Below are 24,195 nucleotides of genomic sequence, written 5' to 3'. Positions count from 1 at the left end.
CAGGAGATTTAAATTTCCTGTTGGCGTCAAAGGAGTAGGTGCTTGTGCATGGGTTTTTCTCATCAGCCTGTCTAGATATTGGCCAGGGAGAAAATATGTCAGTGGCCAAACAGCAAAAATGGAGGCAGACTCTTTATTACAAATATTTACATTTCAGTGTTTTATTTCTTAATCATTCCTGAATAATAATCAACTGATTATAGATTACTCAGGAGACAAAATATTTTAGACAGCATTCCAGTATTTTCTAACTTCTATTATTGCCATTGAGAATTCTGCTGCTTTTCAGGTAACCATTTTTCTCTAGTTGTTTTAATCATTCTTTTTGTGTTTGGTGTTATACATACAGTCAGACAACACTGTCAATGAAAGAATTAGTCTTTATTTATGTGGCTCAGAATGCATGCTCCATCAATTCTGATAATTTCTAAGCTTCAATCACATTCACTATTTTTTCCTACATTTTATCTATTCTATCCTACAGGAATCAAATAAAATATATGCTATATCTTAGTTTGTATAATATAATTTATGGTAAATTATAGTTCATGAGATTTTAATAAATTCATTACACATAAATTGTTTCCCAGCACTAAAATAAAGTCAGGAATTAAAAATTAAACTTTTGAGAGAGAATTATAGAACAATCCTGGAACAAAGATAAAAGACTAAATTGGAAACTCAGGAACCCAGTGAAAATACACCATTATGACTGAACACTTAGTAGAGAATAGACGTTAAAGTCTCATACACTCCCAAATCAGGGGGGCTCAATATTTTGCATCTTATACTCAAATACCACGAATCTTATCATAATGGATATAAAAATATTTGTTTTTTAAAGTACACTTAAGTGTTGTCAGGCCTTCTGTAAAAGCCATTAAGGTTGAACTAGTGTTGTTGGGAACAACTCTTCAATTTGTGAACTCAAAGCATGTGGCCTATCAAAGCTGTTTTTTAGGCTCACTGAGCTCAATGAGAATGTGGTTAACTAGAAACAGTGGTTCACAACCATTTTATGTCCCATCACACTTGGGGGATATTCCCCACTCTTATTGGTATTAATTACTCATTAACACTGAATTGTGATTTAGAGAAATAGGATGAAGGATAAAAGGAAAAGATAAGATGGAGGAAGTTTAGCATACTGCTGTGGGAGAGTAAAGAAGGTAAAGGTGATTCAGCAAGTCTCACTAAAGGGTAATTCCCCCCTTTTACGTGCACTCTCCCAAACATGTGACAACCTCTGACCAAGAGACAATTTTCATTTCAGTGATATGCTCCAAGAACTTTCTCTTTGGATTTGTCTTTCGGTAAACATATTAAAAAGATGCCCATCATTTGTCAGTACATTTACAATGTAGGGCAAATGAATAAATCACATAAAAATCTCAAGTAAATCCAGTAACCAGAAATTAACCATCAATATAACTGGAAATAAAAGCATTACCATTTACCCTCTGAGTCCAATGGACTCATTTTAATTCTTTGTACTTCAAGTCATTTTAATAATTTTATATGAGTAAGAATAAAGAAATAAGAAAAGCAACTTATTAAATACTATAATAAAAATTAACCATAGCAAACCAAAATTTATTTCCTATTTCCCTCGTTTTAAATTTATATGTACTCCAAATGGGCAGTGTCTTCTGAATGCAAGTAACTGCTCATTAATTGTCATGCATTGATCTGGAAATCCATCATGTGAATACTAATACTGATTCCAAATATGTCAATTCCAGCTTATCATTACAAGTGATTCTTCTTGCACTTGTACCATCAAAATATGATACTTGAATAATTTTTGAAACCTTTTATGGCTTAAAATTATCTTGCAGAGAAGATGACCATCTTCTTTGCTATATTACTGCTTTTCTTTCATGTTTTGTTTACAAGAATCATTTAGAATGATCTTTCCAATAATTTTTTTATATCTATATCATTTATTTCCTTCCAATCACCTTCATTTATTCACTTGCCTTCATAATTTGTCCACTTCTCAGGAGTATCAAGTAAATTTTGGCACATGAACATAATGAAGACTGAAAAATTTCTCTGACATTCTTTCTAACAAAGATGGGCCAGAGTCTTGTCACAAAATATTGCATGATGAAATCCATCCTGTTGAATGATGAAATTGATATGAACATCGTATTTCCTTTTTTACTTAGATATGCATTGTCTATACATAAATACCTAAGTTTGAGAAAATTCATTTAGAAGACTGTCATCTGAAAGTTTATCTGATATTTCATTTATGTAGTCAAATTCACCATCATCATTACAGTCTCAAGTGCTGCTATCTGCTCACATCTTTTGATTTTTGTAATAATTGTAATGTGTTTCTATGCCATTTTTTCTCTCTTTGCCATGATTGGTGAAGAATGAAAAATTCAATCTTAGCTGTGTTCAATAAAGTTAAAAAACACTCTGTAAAGATGGTGTCTCCCGTAGTCTTCTATACATTTTTGAAAATGCAAAACTCTGTGCAACACAATAATAAAACTGAATGATAATGAAGTAGTGACAGTTTCTTGTACTCTTGTATCATCCTTTAAACCAGGCATAGGCAAATTTTTGCTGTAAAAGGCCACATAGTAAATATTTCAGTTTTGTGGGCTATACAGTCTATGTTCTCTCATCTCAACTCTGCCTTTGTAGCATGAGAGCAGATATAGACAAATACATAATGTATGTGCTTGGAGATGATCCCATAAATCTTAATTTATGAGGTCAGGAGGCGGGCTGGATTTGGTCCACAACTGCAATATGCCACACCTGTTTGAGGATTCTATAATTCTTTTGTTTCCTTATTATTTCAATATATTTTAATCTAGTTAGGAATAATTGCTGTGCAGCGATGAATATCTAACATGATTAGAAAGTAAAATAGCAAATTTAGCAAAACAGCATATAGGATATAGAAAAATAACATCACTAAGACCCCCTAGTGTATCTGAGATTTATAAAAGGGTCCAATGACTCCATATAATAATTGCAAAATAGAAGTATTCTATTGAAAATTGGTAAATTTTGTTTTTTGTGTTTGAATGATATCTAAGTAAGAACAAAATAATAAAATACCAACCCTTATAAATACTTTTAACAGCTCAAAAAACTCGTAAACTTCAGTGGACTCATAAAGTTCATCAGATGATGATGCTAGTCTGAGGATCTTTTTATATAGAGATAAAGGAAGGCCTTGAATTGGGATGAAAAAAATGGACCCTTTCATCAACTTCTTCTGCAAAATTGTTGTCTGATAACGAGTATCAGCGACTGTTAACCACAGAGAATGAAAAGGATTATGTGGAAGTAATCACCAATAGGAGCACTGTGATCTAGCAATTAAGGTTTTCACTAGCGGCCAGGTGAGAAAAATGGACCTTTTTATAAAACTAAATTACCTTATGAGAAAAACAAATCTGGACTATTAAGTCTAGGAATCTTGAGGGGTACCGAATTGATCTAATTTTGACAGTGACCCTTGCTTCCTATAAGAAGGCATATGTATTCTCTCTGAAGAAAGCATGGCCGATTTAGGAATGCAGGGCATGCAAAGTAAGACTGAGAACATATAAAGACACAAACAAAATCTAGTGTACAAGGAAATAAGCTACAACGAATGAGGGACAGCAGAAAGAAAAAATGAAACTATCATCTCAATAACTTTAGATCCTCAAGTACTTCAGAAGTTATATTTATTGTATAAAAATATCAAATGCTTATAAAAGGTAGTATCAGAAAGGCACAGAAATTATTAAATAATGACATTAAAATGATGAGAAAGATTTGAAAAACATCTCACTCTCTCTCTATATGTATACATATATGGCATTCTTTAATCTAAATCACCAAATCTGGTGATTTTTTCATCCTAAATTCTTCTCTCTCAAGTGCATCTCTTTTTTTCCATTGTACCACTACGTCTTCTCCCAGGTGGCCATCATCTCTCGTCTCGACTCTGCAATATCTTCTAACCTGACCTCTTTATATCAACTCTTACCCCCTCAGCCTCACTTACTATAACTAGAGGAATTACATTTTCAAATGCATATCTAACAATGTCACTCATTCGATTATACCACCGTTATCTACCACCACCCTCTTAAAATATTTGCTGTGTGCTGCTCTTGGAATAAAATCCAACCAGTATGGGTAGTGCTAGGTTTTGCCTCACCCATCATTGTGTTCTCTCTTCCATCAGCCACATTTATTGGCATCTTCTGTCCTTCTCACATCTTTCCCACCTGCTGTGATTTTCTGTTATTTCTTCCCCCGTCTTTCCCCAGGTAGCTCTACTCCTCCTATGAAAGCTCATCACCATGTCCTCATGGAAGAATTCTGTATTTTACCACTGATATTTCCCCATTATACTACAAAATTATAGCACTTTGTAGTCCTACTTGATAGTGATTTTTAGGAATGTGACTATATATTTATTGAAGTGCCTCTTGCATGACTGTCTCTCCCACGAACTGTAAACCCCATGAAAGAAAGAGACAAGGAGCTTTGGATCATTGTGAGCACCTAACATAATGCCTGTCCTATTGTGGGTCTAAAAATACATTTACCAAGGAAAATTACTGAATAATTATCATTTACGTGATGAAAACATGATTTGACTAAGAAAATGCTACTGTAGTTACTGTCATGTGAATATTAGTTTGTTAAATGAAGAAGATCAATGTGGCATGCCATAAACATAAAAATGAACAAAATGGAACAGAGTAAATGGATTCCAATTCATTATTTTTATTACATATAACACAAGAAGTATCACTTGTCATTGAGAATTAAATAGGTATCAAATAAACTGATATTTTACATAATTGATTTGCATTTTTTAAATGAGTACATTTAATTCCCATACATATGGCTATAAGAAAGAGAAAGAGTAGTCATTACTTCTTTTTCTTTTTTTGGTGAGAAAGATTGCCCTGAGATAATATTCATGCCAGTCTTCCTCCATTTTGCACGTGGGGTGCTGCCAGATACAGCTTAATGAGCAGTGCGTAGGTCCATGCCCAGGATTGAAACCCACAAACCTCAGGACTCCGAAGTGGAGCGCGTGAACTGAACCACCACACCACTGGGCCAGCCCCCTCATTACTTTTGATAATAATTAAACTGTGAAAAATTCATCCTCAGGAAATTGTCTCACTTTCCCTAAGATGACTTTGATTTTGTCCATCTGTCCATCCACAGCTGTCACTTAGCCCCCTGCCCCTTACACTCATAACTGTACTGCATTTATTTTCAGTTTACTGTAAGCTCCATCCCACCTCTAGTTCTCATTTCATAGCTCTTTCTTAAAAATACTTAATTTTTTTTCAAGCTGATTAGGTTTACAATCAAATTGAGAAGAAGGCATCGAGATTTCCCACATACACCTTGCTCTCACACATCCGTAGCCTCCCCCATTATGAACATCACTCACCATAATGGTACATTTTATTTTTTTTGCCGATGATGAACCTACATTGACATATCATAATCCCTAAAGTCCACACTCAAAGTTCATTACAATTCGCTCTCGGCATTGTCCATTTTCTTGGTTTGGACACATATATAATGACATGCATCCATCACTATAATATCACATGGAGTACTTTCACTAGTTTCACTATTCTAAAAAGCCTCTGTGTGCTGTTTATTGATCTCTCTCTGCTGCCACATCCCCCTGCAACCTCTGATTTTTTTACTGTCTCCATACTTTTGCCTTTTCCAGAATGTCATATAGTAAGAGTCATGCAGGGTGCAACCTTCTCAGATTGTGTCTTTCACTTAGTGATATGCATTTAATGTTCCTCGTCTTTTCATGGCTTGATAGTGATAAATAATAGTTGCTTTTTTTAGCTGCCCGAAATATCACCATTCTCTTTTTCTCTCCACCTTCTTTCTGTTCTCCTAACACTCATTCTTCAACACTTATAACTTATTTTTTTCACTATTTTTGATTTTCTATCTCTCCTGTAAAGTGTAAATTTCACGAGGGTACTGATGGCTTCTATCCTTCCACCACCTTACCCAGTGCTTATCACAGAGCTCGACGAAGAATAAAAACTTAGTAAATATGTGAGAACAAATGACTCAAAAGTATAACAGAGTCACTTCATTTTTTTGTAATTACAAAATACGAGATGTGTCCAATACATAAATGGTGGTACACATATTCAGTAGAATACTATGATATCATTACAAATGCTGACTATATAATAGGCCTCAAATGATAATGAAATGGTATAATAACATGTAAGTAATATGAAAAAAACTATGTATAAAGAGGTATTTAAAAACCATATGAAAGCAATATATTTAAATTTAGACAACTTCAAGTGGATTGGGGAAGTCTAAGTGATTTAAGAAATTTCTTTATAACATTTGATTAAATATGTTTGTTACTTATACAATATCAATAAGTAAAGCAAAATGAGAAATAATAAAGAGCATTCTAATGGATTTCTAGTTTAGATTTTTTGAAATAAAAAAACTGTCTTTGTTGTATGTGCACAGTATAAAAACATTTGCTAACCTAGTCAAAATATCATTCAGAATACAAATAAACTGATTTTACTTTTGGTTTCAGTGGCAAGTATTTAATTCAGTAACTTTTTTCTCCTTTAAGTGATCATATGAACACTATAAGTATAACTTAAGTGGATTTTTTTCTTGACATATGTGCACTTGTGTTTAACATTTACCTATGTAACAGTATGCCATAGTGAGAATCTGTCTAGCTTGTAGACCATAGATATAATAATAGATGTGGTTTATATTCTTATAAATAATTATACATGGACCTATGTACATACAATATATGTGAACACTAATACACACATATACACAGAAATACAAGTAATCTGTATTTAATATATTTTAATACATTCTCAGACATCAGGTTAACATGACACACAGAACACAGGTACACATCTTCCCTTACACCTCAAATCCTTAAAAATGTATTTGAAGGAAACAAATTTTTAATAATAATAGTACTGAGTAAGAAGAGAAAGAACTACCAAGAGAAACTTTTTAAAATAATTTTGTTTAACAAGACAATATTGCATTGTCTGAGAAAAATCACATCCTAAAGCTCACATAATCAAAGAAATGCTGCAGAGCTAGTAGTTCCAGGATAAACTATAGGAGACGGCAATCTCAAAATCAGTGGATACAGGTTAAGTGAGGGGGCCTGGGGCAGCCTGAGGATGACTAACTGGGGAAATACATTTTTTTCACTGCATTTCTTACCTCTACTGTACAGAACAGACAGCAAGAGAGGCATTTATCCAGACTATAAGGTACTGAAAGGAGTCTTTGTCATCCAGTAATAGTAGAGCCCCCAAACAGCTCGCAAGGAACCAGGAGGAGGAAAGCACCCCATACCCATAAGAAATGCAGCATGTACTGCCAATATTTTGTTAGGTCTTTTGAATAGGTGTTCTTCACGGAGGAAAAACTAATTGAGACTTCAAGGGCCATATAAGCTATTGTAACAGACTGGGATTTTTGTTAAGTCCCAAGCATTCAGCTGTTTGTCACTTGTCAAATTACTCAAAAAGACTTGCACCAAGTAATGGGTAGTGCAAGAAATGGGTGTCTTGAATGAAAAGGTAGAGAGAGACAGCCCATATTCCTTCAGTGGGTAAGTGAAAACTTCCAGCATGGAGGACAAGGCTGTAATTAACACAGGATAGGTCTCACACTCCCCAACTTGACCTAAACCTGTCCCAGGTCAATTTGATCACAATGATCATCCTGTCACCCGGTTGATTTTGACGTGTAGCATTATTATTATACACAATGACTAATGTATTAAGAGAACAGAAGAAGTAAAGCAGCCAGTAAAAGCAAACCCAAAAGTGACATAAATATCAAAAAAGCAGAAGGAATTAGAGCTGGCTATTTATACCAATTCATGAAAGCCAGAAAATGAAATGCACAAGAGCTGGATTTACCCCAAACTTTAAAACAACCAAAAAAAAAAAAAAAAGAAAAGAAAAGATAAAGCCATGAAACATTTCAAGGCACTGAACATCAGACTATGAAGGATGATGAACCCTCAGAAATGGAAAACAGATGAAATGAGTGTTGCTGTGGTCCAAGCATACTGCCTCATGCAAGATTCCACATCAGGATACAGGAAAGGATCAAGAATGTAAACCTGAAAAAACTTCCTGAATTGAGGAAATGGAGCTTAGATTGTGAGTAAATTAAACAGCATTAACTAGAGGACCTATTATTAAAGAGGAGAAAGATGCACAGAGCAAGAACTTGAGAAACCTGCAGAGAGCCAGCCTTGCTACTGAGCAAAGCACTGATCATTGCATGTGTGTGAGGGAAGTTCAGAATGCTACAGAATCTCATGAAAGGATTGGAGAGAACAGCACTAAGTGCTCATAGAGCCAGGGGCAACACTCTTTCCACCAGGCAGATGCAAAACCTCATGATTTCTGGGGCCTTGGGTAGAGCGCACAGAAGGATCTTTCTTTAGTTGTAGGAAAAGGTTAGATTTGAGGTCAAACATAGTTACGGTCTCACCTAAAAGATCTTAAAATCCAGATATAAAAAAGATCAAATAATCTCTCCACCCCAGGTCATGGCATCCCCTGTTACTTTGGGCACAGCAGCCTGAAGAAGAAAAAGAGAGAGAGAAAAAATGAAAACACTTTAAAATCGGGAAAAATAATCCCAAGAGAAAGAGAAAGAGAGAGAGACCCTTCCCCCAGTGTGCTGGGGCGCACCATGTGTCTGAAATGCCCTGTGCTGGCCCCAGCGTGGTGGGTAGCTGCATGCTCAGCCTTCCCGGGGCTTGCATAGTCTACAATAGGAAATATTTTGTTTCCCTCTTCCTTCCCCTGGCTGCTGTAGTCTTAAACCGCCAGATGCCAGATGCCTATATTTGTAGAGAAATGCATTTCCTGGATGCTGCCGTGGGCATCATTTGGCAGCCTCTAGAATAAATTTTAGCATTTGGAGGGGATTCTCAACTGTAATTTTTTTTTTTTGAGCTGCAAACCAGGACAACTGAAAATTACAAACTCACAGGAAGGGCCACATTGCTTTTAAGAGCCTTTTGTCTGCTGTGTCGCTGTCTCCCACAAGCTGTCCTGAACTCCTGTTTCTGGTCCTCTATCTCTTTGAGCCTGTGACGAATCCTCTATCTTCACTCTTTGCCACCTGTGGGCCAAGGTGTGAGCCTCAGCTCTGAGAAGAGCCCCCATCCTTTTCTTCTTTTCTGAGGAAGATTAGCCATGAGCTAAGGTGTGTGGCCATTTTCCTCTGTTTTATATTTGGGACGCCTACCGCAGCATGGCTTAATAAGCACTGCATAGGTCCACACTGGGGATCCAACTGTAGCAGAGTGTGGGAACTTAAGTGGTAGGCCACCAGGCTGGCTCTGAGAAGAGCACCCCTTTTGACCTGTATGATTCCTACAAGACGTCCTCCTGGCAAGTCTCTAGGTGGTAGGGCCTGGGGACATGAATGAATGCTGCAGCCAGCAGCTACCCTATCACCTCCCTGAACATGGATGGCCTGCCCTCAGAAATCACTGGGCGTGCAGTATGAAAAGTTCAGTGCTGTGGGGCTTGTGCTGTGCATCCAGGTGTGCCATGATATGACTACCTGCACTCCCTGAGTTATGGCTATGTCAATTTCCCTCAGCCTGCTGATGTGGAGCAAGACTTAGACACCATAAACTTTGATATGATTAAGGGAAAGCCACTCTGTGTCATGTAATCTCAGAAGGATCCTCTGAGAAATTTGGGTGTGGGAAATGTCTTCACCAAGAACCTGGACAGGAGTGATGTCAGCAACATGGCAGCGTGAGCTCACCCAAGACTCTCTCCCCTCCAAATTACAACCAAAAAGAGCAACTACTTTCCAAGCAAAAAAAAAAAAATTCTAATAACAGGAATCATCAGAGACTCACAGCAGCCAAATGACAGAGGGCAGAGAGGATGGAGCTGCCCTTGGAGGAGCTGGAACAGGGTAAGAGAGAACTTCACTCCCTCCCCTAGAGACTGGGATCACTGCTGCAGGTGAGGGAAGGAGCAGGGAAGGGGCCGCTCATCTGGGGATTGTCCAGGACTCCCACCACCCGTGCAGTGGAAACCCTCTAATGGGGGAAAGCTTTCCTGTGGGGGAACCCCAGCAAGCCAGGGCCCTGGGAGACCAGAGAGTGAGAGCTGATCTGAATCCAGGTTGGCACACAAGAGAAAGTGCTCCCCCTCCCCCAACCTGCGCTGAGCGCTGCCATTGCAGCTGAAGGTGGCAGGCTCAGAACGCACGGCTCTCAACCCCAATCTAGTGGCAACAGGCTGTAACTGCAACCAAATAATAGCATCATGTGCAAAAAATGCTCCTCTACCATCAAGCAATTTATAAAAGCTCCAGTCCACAAGGAAAACAATAAAAACACAGAAGTATGTCCTGAGGATTTGAATATAGGTAAACTAAGTGAAAATGAGTTCAAAATAGCTATCATAAAAATACTCAATGAGGTAAAGGGAAATATAGAGAAATGAGTCAACGAGTTCCAGAGTTACTTCACAAAAAAGATTGAAACTATAAAGAAGAATCAATCAGAAATACTAGAGGTGAAAAATGCAATGGATCAGATAAAACAGAATATGATTCCCTGAATGCCCGTGTAGACACCATAGAGGAGCAAATTAGCATAATCAAAGATAGACAGGCTGAATGGCTCCAGACAGAGGAAGAAAGAGAACTAAGAATTTAAAAAACTGAAGGAAATCTCTGAGAAATAGCTGACTCAATGAGAAAATGAACCTTAAGAATAATTGGAAATCCTGAGGACGTGGAAAAGGAAAACGGACCAGAAACTGTGCTCAATGAAATAATAGAAGAGAACTTCCCAAATCTAGGGATTGAGAGAGAAATGTGTGTGGAGGAAGTTTTCAGATCTCCTAGATTTGTCAATGTAAAAAGACCTACTGCAAGGAATATAGTAGTAAAAATGGCAAAAATGAATGACAAAGAAAGAATATTCAGGGCAGCAAGGCAGAAGAAAATAACCTATAAAGGAACCCCTATCAGACTCTCACTGGAGTTCTCTACAGAAACCTTACAAGCAAGGAGAGATTGGAATGACATATTCAAAACTTTAAAGGATAAAAATCATCAGTCAAGTAACTCTATCCAGCAAAAATATCCTTCAGATATGAGGGAGAAATTAAATCTTTTGCAGACAAACAAAAGCTAAGGGACTTCATAGCCACAAGACCTCCACTACAAGAAATCCTCAAGAAGGCTCTCATACTTGAAAAAAGAAAAAAGGGAGAAAAGGGTCACAAAACAGAGAGTAGGGAGACAAATAGATAGAATCAGAATAGGATAGCAAATATTCAACTATAGCATTAGGATAAAGGGAAGTAAATCACCAAAGCAAAGACAATCTTATCATTCTAACCACAAACTCACAACACAAGTTGGAATAAGAGATGAAAATAATAATTTAGGAGGGAAGGAGGAAAGGGACTGAAACAGTCTAGGCTAAGTAAATAAGAGACCACCAGAAAATGGACTATGTTATACACAAGATTTTGAATACAGATTTCAGGTTAGCCACTAAATTAAAAAAACAGAACAGAGACACAAAACATAAATAAGGAAAAATCTAAGAAATCCAGCATAAGAAACTGCAGAAGTCAATGGGTAGGCTAAAACACAGGACAAGAAACAAAGGAAACACAGGAAAACTGGGGAACGAGCAACAGAATGATAGCATTAAGCCCTCAAGCACCAATACTCTCACTCAATGTAAATGGATTGGACTCTCTAATAAAAAGACACAGAGTGGAAAAATGGATTAAAGAACAAGATCCAACAATTTGTTGCCTCCAGGAAACACAACTCAGCTCCAAGGACAAACACAGGATCAGAGTGAAGCGGTGGAAGGCAATACTCCAAGCTAATAGCAAACAAAAGAAAGTAGGTGTCACAATACTTATATCAGACAAAACAGACTTCAATATAAGGCAGATGAAGAGAGACATAGAGGGCCAATATACAACGATCAAGGGACACTTCCTCAAGAAGAAATAATGCTTATAAATATCTATGCACCTAACACAGGAGCACCAAAGTTCATAAAGCAACTATTAACAAACCTAAAAGACGATATCAAAATAAACACAATAATAGTAGGGAACCTCAACACCCCACTCACATCAATGGACAGATCATCCAGACAGAAAATCAACCAAGAAACAGTGGAGCTAAATGAAAAGTTCAAACAGTTGGACTTAATAGACATATATAGAACACTTCATCCAAAAACAGCAGAATACACATTCTTCTCAAGCACGCATGGAAGATTCTCAAGGATAGACCATATGTTGGGAAACACGGCAAGCCTCTACAAATTTTAAAAAAATTGAAATAATAACAAGCATCTTTTCCAATCATAATGCTATAAAGCTAGAAATTAATTACAAGAAAAAGGCCGAGAAATGCAAAAGGATGTGGAGACTAAACAATATGCTATTGAATAAGAAATGGATCATTGAAGAAATTAAAGAAGAAATCAAAAACTACCTGGAGACAAATGAAATGACAACATGCTATACCAACTCATATGGGATACAGCAAAAGCTGTAGTAAGAGTAAAATTCATTGCAATACAGGCACATCTTAACAAACAAGAAAAATCCCAAATAAGCAATCTTAAACTACACCTAACTGAACTAGAGAAAAAGGAACAAATAAAGCCCAAAGTCAGGAGAAGGAGAGAAATAATAAAAATCACAGCAGAAATAAATACTATTGAAACGAGAAAGGCAGTAGAAAGGATCAATGAAACAAAGAGCTCATTCTTTGAGAAGACAAATAAAATTGACAAACCCCTAGCCAGACTAACAAAGAAAAAAAGGGAGAAAGCTCAAATAAACAAAATCAGAAATGAAAGAGGAGAAATAACAACAGACTCTGCAGAAATACAATGGATTATAAGAGAATATTATGAAAAACTATGTACCAGCAAAATGGATAATCTAGAGGAAATGGATAAATTCTTGGACTCCTACAATCTCCCAAAGCTTAGCCAAGAAGAAGCAGACAATTTCAATAGACAAATCACAAGCAAAGAGATTGAAACAGCAATCAAAAGCATCCCAAAGAATAAAACCCCAGGACCAGATGGCTTTCCTGGGGAATTCTATCAAACTTTCAGAGAGGATTTAATACCTATCTTTTTCAAGCTGTTCCAAAAAATTATGGAGGATGGAACACTTCCTAACACATTCTACGAGACCAAAAGCACGCTGATATCAAAGCCTGACAAGGACAGCACTGAAAATGAGAACTACAGGCCAATATTGCTGATGAAGGTAGATCCAAAAATTCTCGACAAAATTTTGGCAACCCAAATTCAGCAATTCATGAAAAGGATCATTCATCATGATCAAGTAGGATTCATACCAGGGACACAGGGATGGTTCAACATTTGCAAATCAATCAACGTGATATACCACATCAACAAACTGAGCAATAAAAACCACATGATTATCTCAATAGATGCAGAGAAAGCATTTGACAAGATCCAACAGTCATTTATGATAAAAACTCTGAACAAAATGGGCATAGAAGGGAGCTACCTCATCATAATAAAAGCCATGCATGACAAACCCACAGCCAACATCATACTCAATGGGCAAAAACTGAGCACCATCCCATGGAAAACAGGAACAAGACAAAGATGGTCTCTATCACCACTCTTATTTAACATAGTACTGGAGGTCCTGGCCAGAGCAATCAAGCAAGATAAAGGAACAAAAGGAATCCAAATAGGGAGGGAATAAGTGAAACTCTAGCTGTTTGCAGATGACATGATCTTATATAGAGAAAACTCCAAAGAATCCATTGGAAAACTTTTAGAAGTAATGAACAACTACAGCAGTTGCAGGGTATAAAATCAATTTAGATAAATCCATAGGATTTCTATACTCTAATAATGAACTAACAGAAAAAGAACTCAAGAACACAATACCATTCACAATCGCAACAAAAAGAATAAAATACCTTGGGTTGAATTTAACTAAGGAAGTGAAAGACTTATATAATGAAAATTACAAGGCTTTTCTGAAAGAAATGGATGATGACATAAAGAGATGGAAAGACATTCCATGTACATGGATTGGAAGAATAAACATAGTTAAAATGTCCATGTTACCTAAAGCAATCTACAGGTTCAACACAATCCCAATCAGAATCCCAATGACATTCTTTACAGAAATAGAACAAAGAAGCCTAAAATTCATATGGGGCAACAAAAGACCCCGAATTGCTAAAGCAATCCTGAGAAAAAAGAACAAAACGGGAGGCATCACAATCCCTGACTTCAAAATACACTACAAAGCTACAGAAATCAAAACTGTATGGTACTGGTACAAAAACAGGTGCACAGATCAATGGAACGGAGTTGAAAGTCTGGGAATAAAACCACACATCTATGAACAGCTAGTCTTCAACAAAGCAGCTGAGGGTATACAATGGAGAAAAGAAAGTCCTTTCAACAAATGGTGCTGGGAAAACAGGAAAGCCACATGTAAAAACATGAAAATTGACCAGTCTTTTTCACCATTCATCAAAATAAACTCAAAATGGATCAAAGACCTAAAGTGAGACCTGAAACCACAAGGCTTCTAGAAGAAAATGTAGGCAGTACACTCTTTGACATCTGTATTAAAAGGATATTTTCAGACACCATGTCTTCTCAGAGAAGGGAAACAATAGAAAGAATAAACAAATGGGACTTCATCAGACTAAAGAGCTTCTTCAAGGCAAAGGAAAACAGGATTGAAACAAAAAAACAGCCCACTAACTGGGAAAAATTATTTGCAAGTCATGCATCCGACAAAGGCTTAATATCCATAATATATAAAGAACTCACAGAACTCAACAACAAAAAATCAAACAACCCGATAAAAAAATGGGCAGGAAACATGAACAGACATTTCTCCAAAGAAGATATACAGATGGGCAATAGGCACATGAAAAGATGTTCATCATTGCTGATCATCAGGGAAATGCAAATGAAAACTACACTAAGATATCACCTTATACCCATTAGAGTGACAAAAATAACTAAAACAAATAGTAACAAATGTTGGAGAGGTTGTGGAGAAAAAGGAACACTCATACACTGCTGTTGGGAATGCAAACTGGTGCAGCCATTATGGAAAGAAGTATGGAGATTCCTCAGAAAATTAAAAATAGAACTACCATACAACGCAGCTATCCCACTACTGGATATCTATCCAAAGAGCTTGAAGTCAGCAATTCTAAAAGTTCATGGGCACCCCTATGTTCATTGCAGCATTATTTACAATAGCCAAGAGGTGGAAGCAACCTAAGTTCCCATCAACTGATGATTGGATAAAGAAGATGTTGTATATATATATATACAATGAAATACTATGAACCATAAAACAGAACAAACTCATCCCATTTGCAACACCATGGATGGATCTTGAGGGAATTGTGTTAAGTGAAATAAGCCAGATAGAGAAGGACAATCTCTGTATGACTCCACTCATATGAGGAATTTAAACATGTGGACAAAGAGAACAGATTAGTGGCTACCAGGGGAAAGGTGGGGTGTGGGGTGGGCACAAAGGTGAAGGAGTGCACCTACAACACGACTGACAGACAATAATGTACATCTGAAATTTCACAATATTGTAACCTATCATTAGCTCAATTAAAAAAAAAAGAACCTGGACAAATCTATAGATAATAAAGTACTTATGATACTTTTTCTGCTTTTGGCAACATTCTGCCCTGCAAGATGCTGTATGATGAGAACAGCTCTACGGGTTATTCCTTCGTCTTCTTTGAGACCTAAGAGGCTGCTGTCAAGGCATCAGGAAGATAAATGGCATGCTCCTCAATGACTGCAAAATGTTTGTGAGCAGATTCCAGTCTCCAAAGGAGAAAAGAGCAGGAAGCCAAGCTTGGAGCCAAAGTCAAGGAATATGGCAATATATCAAAAACTTTGGGGAAGAGCTAGATGGTGAGAGTCTGAAAGAGCTGTTCAACCAGTTTTGTAAGAGCCTAAGTGTCAAAGTGATCAGAGATCCCAGTGGGAAATCCAAAGGCTTTGTCTTTCTGAGTTACAAAACACAGCAGGATGCCAATAAGCTCTGGAAGGGATGAATGGAAAGGAAATCAGTGGGAAAACCACTTTTGTGTGTCAGGCACAGAAGAAAGTGGAACATCAGGCTGCGCTAAAACGGAAATTTGAAGAGCTGAAACAAGGGAGAATTGTGGATATCAGCATGAATCTCTACATTAAGCACTTCAATGACACCACTGATGATGAGAAATTATGGAAAGAGTTTTCCCCTTTTGGATCAATGACCAAAGGTAATGCAGGAGGATGGGAGAAGCAAAGGGTTTGGCTTCATCTATTTCTCATCTCCTGAACAGGTAACCAAAGCACTTGCTGAGATAAATAGATACATGGTGGGCTCCAAGCCACTGTGTATTGTGCTAGCCTAGAGGAAGGAAGAGAAGAAGGTTCACCTAAGCAATCAGTGTATGCAGCAGGTGGCTGGAATAAGAGCATTCCCTGCCAATCCCATCTTAACTCAGTTCTAGCCTGAAGTTGGTGGCTACTTTGCGCCAGGAGTTTCACAGGCTCAGAGAAGACTTTCATATTACACATCTACTGGTTAGCACAGATGAGGCTTAATCCAGGCTGGTAGTAAGGTAGGAGACCTCAAGTCACAATTCATCCACAATTGACAGGATGTTAGAATTACTAGACAGGGACATTAAATTAGTTATTATAACTATTGCATATGTTCAAAATTTTAAGTAAAGACACGGAAGTTATAAAGAGACCCAAATCAAGCTTCCAAAGGTAAAATTACAATGTTTCTGGATGGATTAACAGCAGATTATTCATGCGGAAGGTGAAATTAATGAATTTACAGACAAACAGTAACAATTATCAAATTAACACATAGAAAAAATAAACAAAATTAACACAGCATCATTAACATGAGACAATTTCAACCAATCTAATATATATATAGTGAGAGACTGAGAGATGGAAAAACATATTTTAAGATATAATAGCCTGAAATTTTCTAATTTTATTAAAACTATAAACTTCACAGGTCCAAGAAGCTCAATGCAGCCATATATATATGAAGAAAACTATCTCAAATCATAATTAAATTGTTCAAAACCAATAATAAACAAATTTTTATCAAGATCCAATGAACAAAGATAAATTACATACAGTAGAACAAAGATAAAGATGACAGTGCACAAATAAGGATGACAGCAGATTTCTCATCTAAAAAATTGCAAGTTAGAAGACTTTGGAACAGCTTTAAAATTGATGAAAAGCAGGGAAACTTTCAATTTAGAGTTTCCCAGAGAAAATATGTTTCAAGAATAACAGTGAAATAAAGACTTTTTCAGACATACAAAAGTGGAAAGAATTCATCTACAACAGTTCTTCACTATACAGACATGGTGAAGGAAATTCTTCAGGCAGAGGAAGATGATATCAGGTGGAAATATCACATTACATGTGTGAAGAAGGAACACCAGGAAAGGCAATTATCTGGGTCAGTATACAATTGCTTCTTATTTGACTATTTTTAAAAGATAAATACTGAGGTTTTAACATATTTAAAATAAACTGTATGACAACAACAACCCAAAGTATAGGAATGGAGAAATAGAAGAGTATTATTTTAATGTAAAGTACTATGATATCACTTGAAGATAGACGGTGATAAGCTAAAGACATTTTAAAGCACATTAAAATAACACGTTATGACTAATAAACCCAGGGAAGAAATGAAATGGAATCTTAAAAAAATAATTAGTCTGAAAGAAGGCAGAAAAGGAAAAATAAAAAGTGGAACAAAGAGTCGATAAGTAGTAAACAAAAAAGTAAACAAAACATCTTTTTACAATACATTGAAAACATCTATGTATGTAAACCATATTCTGAACCATAAAAGAAGTCTCAATAAATTTAAAAAGGAACCAAGTCATACTGAGTATTTTCTCCAAATTCTATAAAATAGAATTAAATTAGAAATCAATAATGGAAAGATATGTGAAAAATAGCAAATATCTGGAAAAACTGTATTTTCAGCTTAATGAAAATGGGAAAACAACCTGTCAAAGTGTGTGGGATGCTGAAAATAGTACTTAGAGGGAAATATATAGCAGTAAACATCTACTCTAAATAGAAGAGGGCCAGCCCCATGGCCGAATGGTTAAGTTCACCTGCTCCAGGCTTTCACCGGTTCACATTCTGGGTGCGCACCTAGCACCACTCATCAGGACATGCTGAGGTGGCATCCCATGTGGCATAACTAGAAGGACCTACAACTAGGATATACAAATATGCATGGAGGGGGGCTGTTTGGGAGAAAGTAGAAACAAAGAGAAGATTGGCAACAGATGTTAGCTCAGGTGCCAATCATTAAAAAAAAAGAAGAAGAAACCTCTAAAATCAGTGACCCCAACTGCTATGTTAGGCCACTAGAAAAAAAAGGAAAATAAAACCCAAAATAAGCAACAGAAAAGACATATTAAAAATCACAGTAGAAGTCAATGAAATAGATACTAAGAAAGAAATCAAGAAAATCAGTAAACCCAAAAGCTGATTCTTTGAGAATATAAAATATTTGACAAGACTCTAGCAGGATGAGATCTGGAAAAAAGGAGAGATGACACAAATTACTAATATTAGGAATAAAAGTGATGACATTGGTGACTATTCTATGGATGTTAAGCAAAAAAGAGAATATTGTGAATAACTTCATGCCAATAGACTCAACAAATTCAATGAAATGGACAAGTTCTTCGAAATACACAAATGGCCAACGTTCATTCAGGAAGAAATGCATAATCTATGTAGTCCTAACAGTAGTGCAGAAACTAATTCCAAGTCTATATGTCTTTACTAGTGACTTCTATCAATAAAGAAGAAAAAATAGTAATTATTCTATATAAAATCTTACAGAAAATTGAAGAAGAGGGAATACTTTCCAACTCATTCTATGAGACCAAGATATTCTCATAGCAAAACCCAATAAACTCACTGCAAGAAAAGAAAACCAAACACCCATATCCCTTATTAAGATGTGTGAAAATTCTAAACCAAGTTTTAGGAAAGCAAATTCAACAACATATCAAACAGGTATGAACAAACATCATGAACAAGTTGAGATTTACCCCAGGAATGCCTGGCAGGCATCAATCCATATAATTCAGCATACTAACAAATTAGTAAAGGGGTGCTGAATGATGTTTACAGAAGCAGAAAATTCACTTGACAAAACCAAACATCCACTGCTGATAAAAAGTCTTGTCATACTAGGAATAAAAGGAAAATTTCTCAACCTGAGAGGTGGAGGGGAGAGGTAGAGAACAAGAACTAACAGTAAACTTAATCATAAAAGATTGAATGCTTTGCCCTTTGAATCATGAACAAGAAAAGGATATCTTTGTTCACTATTTGGAAACAGCATTATATTGGTGGTTCTAACCTGTGCAGTGAAACAAGCGGGGAAAATACATCTAGATTGGAAAGGAAGTGAAACTGTCTTTATTTGCAGATTACATGATCGCCAATGGAAAATCTCATGGAATCTATCAAAATTCTTTTAGAACTAATAAATAAGTTTAGCAAAGTTGCAGGATATAATAACACTATGAAAATCAATTGTATTTACATATACTAACAACAAAGAATTGAACATTTAAATTAAAGAAAAAATGGCTTTCGAATAACATGAAATACTTAAGGATATTAAATAGGGATAAATCCGATAAAAGATATACAGGACCTATATTAAAACTATGAAACATTGCTGAGATAAATTGAAATCTAAGTTAATTGCAGCCGGCCAGGTGGGTGGCCAAGTGATTAAGTTTGCACGCTCTGCTTCGGCAGCCCAGGGTTTCACCAGTTTGAATCCTGGGCGCGGACATAGCACTGCTTGTCAAGCCATGCTGATGCAGCATTCCACATGCCACAACCACAAGGACCCACAATTAAAAATACACAACTATGTACTGAGGAGCTTTGGTAGGAAAAATAAAATCTTAAAAAAAATAAAATAAAATAAATTAATAGAAAGGAACCCATTTCATGGGTTGGAAAACTAAACATTGTTAATAATTCAAACCTTTACAAATTGATCTATAGATTCAATGCAATTCCAATCAAAATCCTAGCAGACTTTTTCTGTATTTGAGAAGCAGATTCTGTCAGTCATATGGAAATGAAAATAACCTAGAATACTCTAAACTACTTTGAAGAAAATGAAGAAGGGGGCTAACATTACCTACCTCACAGCTTATTTTAAAATTAAAAAATTGTGGCATTGGCATCAAGATAGAAAAATATAGCAATGGAACAGAATAAAGTCTTTAATATATCCATACATATATGGCTAACATATATGTTCAAAAAAAGTTGAAGACAACTCAGTGGAGTTGTTTCTCAGTGGAGAAAGATAAATTGTCAAAAAAGATATATACACACACACACATACATACATTTATATATCTATATATCTCACTGTAGCAATTGTATATCCACATGCAAAAAAGCAAAGCAAAACAAAAAAATCAACAAAACACTTTGATCCATAAACTTAAATGTAAAATAAAAAAATATTGAATTTCTGGAAAAATAAAACATGAGGAAATATTTTTGACCTCAAATTAGGCAAAGATTCCTTAGATATGACACTAATGGCACATCAAAAAAAGAAAAAATCATGAACTGGGTTCATCAAAATTTAAAACTTCTGCTTTTTGAATGACATTTTTAAAATAATGAAACGACAAACCAGACTTCTGGTTTCTGGTTCTGCATGTAAGGATCTTGGAAATCACCACTCCATCCTAACAACAAGTAAACGATTTGGGGAACTTCTCAGTCATTATTGTTTTAAATGTTTCTTTTGTTGGTTTCTGTCTGTTCCTTCAGGTTTTCTAATTATCTCTCTGTTACACCTTTGTAGTTGGCCCCCAGTACTTCGATATTGTTTTGTTTTGTGCTCAGTCTTTGTTGTCACTGCTTTTCACTTTCTGAGGATTCTATTGATATATCCTCAATATCAATATTAGTCTACCTGCAGACTGAAAAATCAACTTTTCTTGGATCCATGAGAGAGGGGAGGACACAGGGCAAACCACTGCCCCCATAATGGTTGAGACAAATACGTTAATACGGGGAGTTGCAGCTTCCCAGAACAGAGACTCAGAGAAACCATCACAGGAACCAGTGTTGGGTAGAAAAACGTGAACTGTAGCTGACTAATTACTGATGGCTCGGTTCAGATAACTTTGAGAAAAACTCTAGGGAGACCTAGTCATAGGGAGACAGCTTCCACAATATTGTAAGATTTACCTCTAGGAGCTTGACTAGGTGGCAACAGTAAATGTCAGAGAAAGTCCCTCTGGACTTCCAGAAGTGGGAGGGGAAAAGGAACCATTTTGAAAGACACCAGACAGCACTCTGTTCTTAACAAGGCCTGCCTTCAGGGCAAACTTGTAAAACAGAACCCAACCTACTGGGGTATTGCAGAGACTAACTGACCCGGAGGAAGGTAAATATCAACTCCAGCCCACTCTAGTCATCTTATCCCACCTAGGAGGGGAGAAAAAAATGAGACACACTTGTGAAGTTCACAGTCAGAGCACGGGCTCACTAAAACACAAACCTAATCATAAGACTATAGAACACTTCCCCTCCCCTCACACCTCACCCCCACATTATTAAAGACCTATTTATAGCAGTTTCTTTCACCTAGTACAATATATCTGACTATCAAGAAAAAATTATAAGGCATACCAAAATACAAAAACACGATTTGAAGAGACAAAGCAAGCACTAGATCCAGACATGGCATGGATGTTAGAATTAACAGATCATGAATTTAAAGCAACTATGATTAATATGCTACAAGTTCAAAATGGATAAGTAGACAGCATGCAAGAACAGATATACAATGTAAGCACAGACATGGAAATCCTAAGAAAGACCAAAGAAAATTGCTAGGCATTAAAAAAGAAACTGCAGCAGAAGTGAAGAATATCTTTGATAGGCTTAATAATAGTTGTGACATGGCTGAGGAGAAAGTCTCTGAACTAGAGGAACTACCAACGTAGAATTCTATACCAGGTGAAGCAATCCTTCAAAAGTGAAGGAGAAACCAGGACTTTCTCCGAAAAATATAAATTGAGGGAATTTGTTGCCAGTAGACCTGCATTGCAAGAAATGTTAACAGTTCTTTAGAGAGAAGAAAAATAGTTTGGTCAAATGTTTGGATCTTCACAAAAAAAGGAAGAGCATTGAAGAAGGAATAAGTAAAGTAAAATAAAACCTTTTATTTTTCTTATTCTTAATTGACATAAGAGATAATTGTTCATATTTTAAAGAAAAATCCATTTAGTGCAAAGGATTATCAATCTAATGGGCTTTCCACATATTTTACTTTTCTGACCCTCAAATAAACGTTTATCATTTATGATATTTTTTCCTACAAGGAATGTAATTCTCAGTATACATTTTCTTTTAATGTAGCATCTTTTTATAAGAAACTTAGCTGACTTGTTAATAGTAAAAGTGAGACTATTAAGAAGCTTGCTAAAATAATGGAACCATCTATTACCTGGAGAGGAAATACAGTTCTTAACTTGGGCCTGGCATGTTAGTTTTCTTTCTTAATTTCTCTTATTCATTTCCCAATAGGTCGTAACACCCTTTGTTCACATTTTATCATGAGCTTTGTGTATAAGAAATGGAATTGAGATTATAGAGACACTATATTTATCGTTTGTAAGATACAATTAATGAGGTGAGCAAAAATGCATGGAAGTATGATAAAGGTGAGTAATATCATTATTTGTAGATTATTCTACTGCAGCACACCTTGTGCCTATTACTACAACACAGGAATCTCTTTTTCTTCTTTTTAATTTCATACCATTAACAAGTCTTAGAAAACAATCTAGTTTTTAGCCCTTATACGACTATATCCATATTCAAATCTCACATTCAAATGAAATTATTTTATTAAGAGTAAAGGTAACTTGAAAGGAAGTCTCATAACTAGATGCTAATGTTTACTACCATTTAATCAGATTCAAATTCAAATTTTTGTGTTAAATTTGGTTTAAATGCCACATAAAGAATCTTTACTCAGATAATGTTTATTTAGTTTTTAATGCAGTTATAATAGTCTTAGTTATGATACTCTTTCTAAATAGAGGCAAAATATCAGTCTGGATTTTCTAATATGCTCTTTCTTAAAGGGATGTGAATGGGCCTTGATGCTTTGTTAGGGCATCCCGGTCCTCATGTCTTGTGAATCATATGACTAAGAAATATGAGCAAGTCAAAGTGGACTCATCTAATAGAAAAAAATGTGCAATAGGAATCAGTGACATCATAAGATAAATGGATTCATGAACAATCAATAAACTTGTATTAAGCCCCTAATGAATCCTTAAAAGGTCTTCTTAAAAGTATTTTCTATCTTTGAGTTAGGCAACATGAGAATTTAGGTATCATTATCCACAACTGAAAGCTTGAAAAACAAAGATTAGACATTTTAAATTTCTCATTCATGATGAGCTAGTAAATCAGCTGGTACAGAATTTCAGTCCAGGTCTTCTTACTCCAAAGGTGTAACTATTATATCTCAGTTATTTTTTTATCTAGTAGAATGTTTTTTAGACATGATGAAGTCTATTGTCTAATTTTATATGCCATAAATTTAATTCTAGAAAAATTGGCTCAAAGTAAGTTTCTGTCAGGGTGAAGAAGAAAGCCCAAGTCTGTTGATTGCATGCTCATTCCTCTATGCCAAACAGCCTTTCTCGGTGAACTACATACAGACAGATAGTCCCTCAACACAGCACCAGGAGTGTTTGCAAACAGCATTTCAAAGCAGGATTTCAATCCTTTGCAAATGCTATTTCAGTACCCATTCTATTTCAATTTTTGCCATTTTCCTTGGTTTTGTTTTTGTTGTAATCGTTCAGATCTTATTGACCAAATTGATAATCTTGTGTTTGCTAGTGATCTAAAAATAACCAGTACTAAATATTGTTTCACATTTGAATTTAATGGCTTTTGAAAAGAAAATAAGACATTTGTTTTTGTGTTTATTTGGT

The 24,195-nt window shown here is 35.9% G+C and overlaps 1 pseudogene; it reads left to right on the top strand.

Moving 5' to 3' along the window:
- Positions 1-9,489: 9,489 nt before the first annotated feature.
- LOC124227838 (polyadenylate-binding protein 4-like) lies at positions 9,490-16,626 on the top strand (annotated as a pseudogene).
- Positions 16,627-24,195: the final 7,569 nt, after the last annotated feature.

This window comes from Equus quagga, chromosome 16, assembly GCF_021613505.1.
Source record: "Equus quagga isolate Etosha38 chromosome 16, UCLA_HA_Equagga_1.0, whole genome shotgun sequence".
NCBI classification, from domain to species: domain Eukaryota; kingdom Metazoa; phylum Chordata; class Mammalia; order Perissodactyla; family Equidae; genus Equus; species Equus quagga.
Note: the sequence above shows the minus strand (reverse complement) of the source record. Positions and strands in the feature narration are given on the sequence as shown.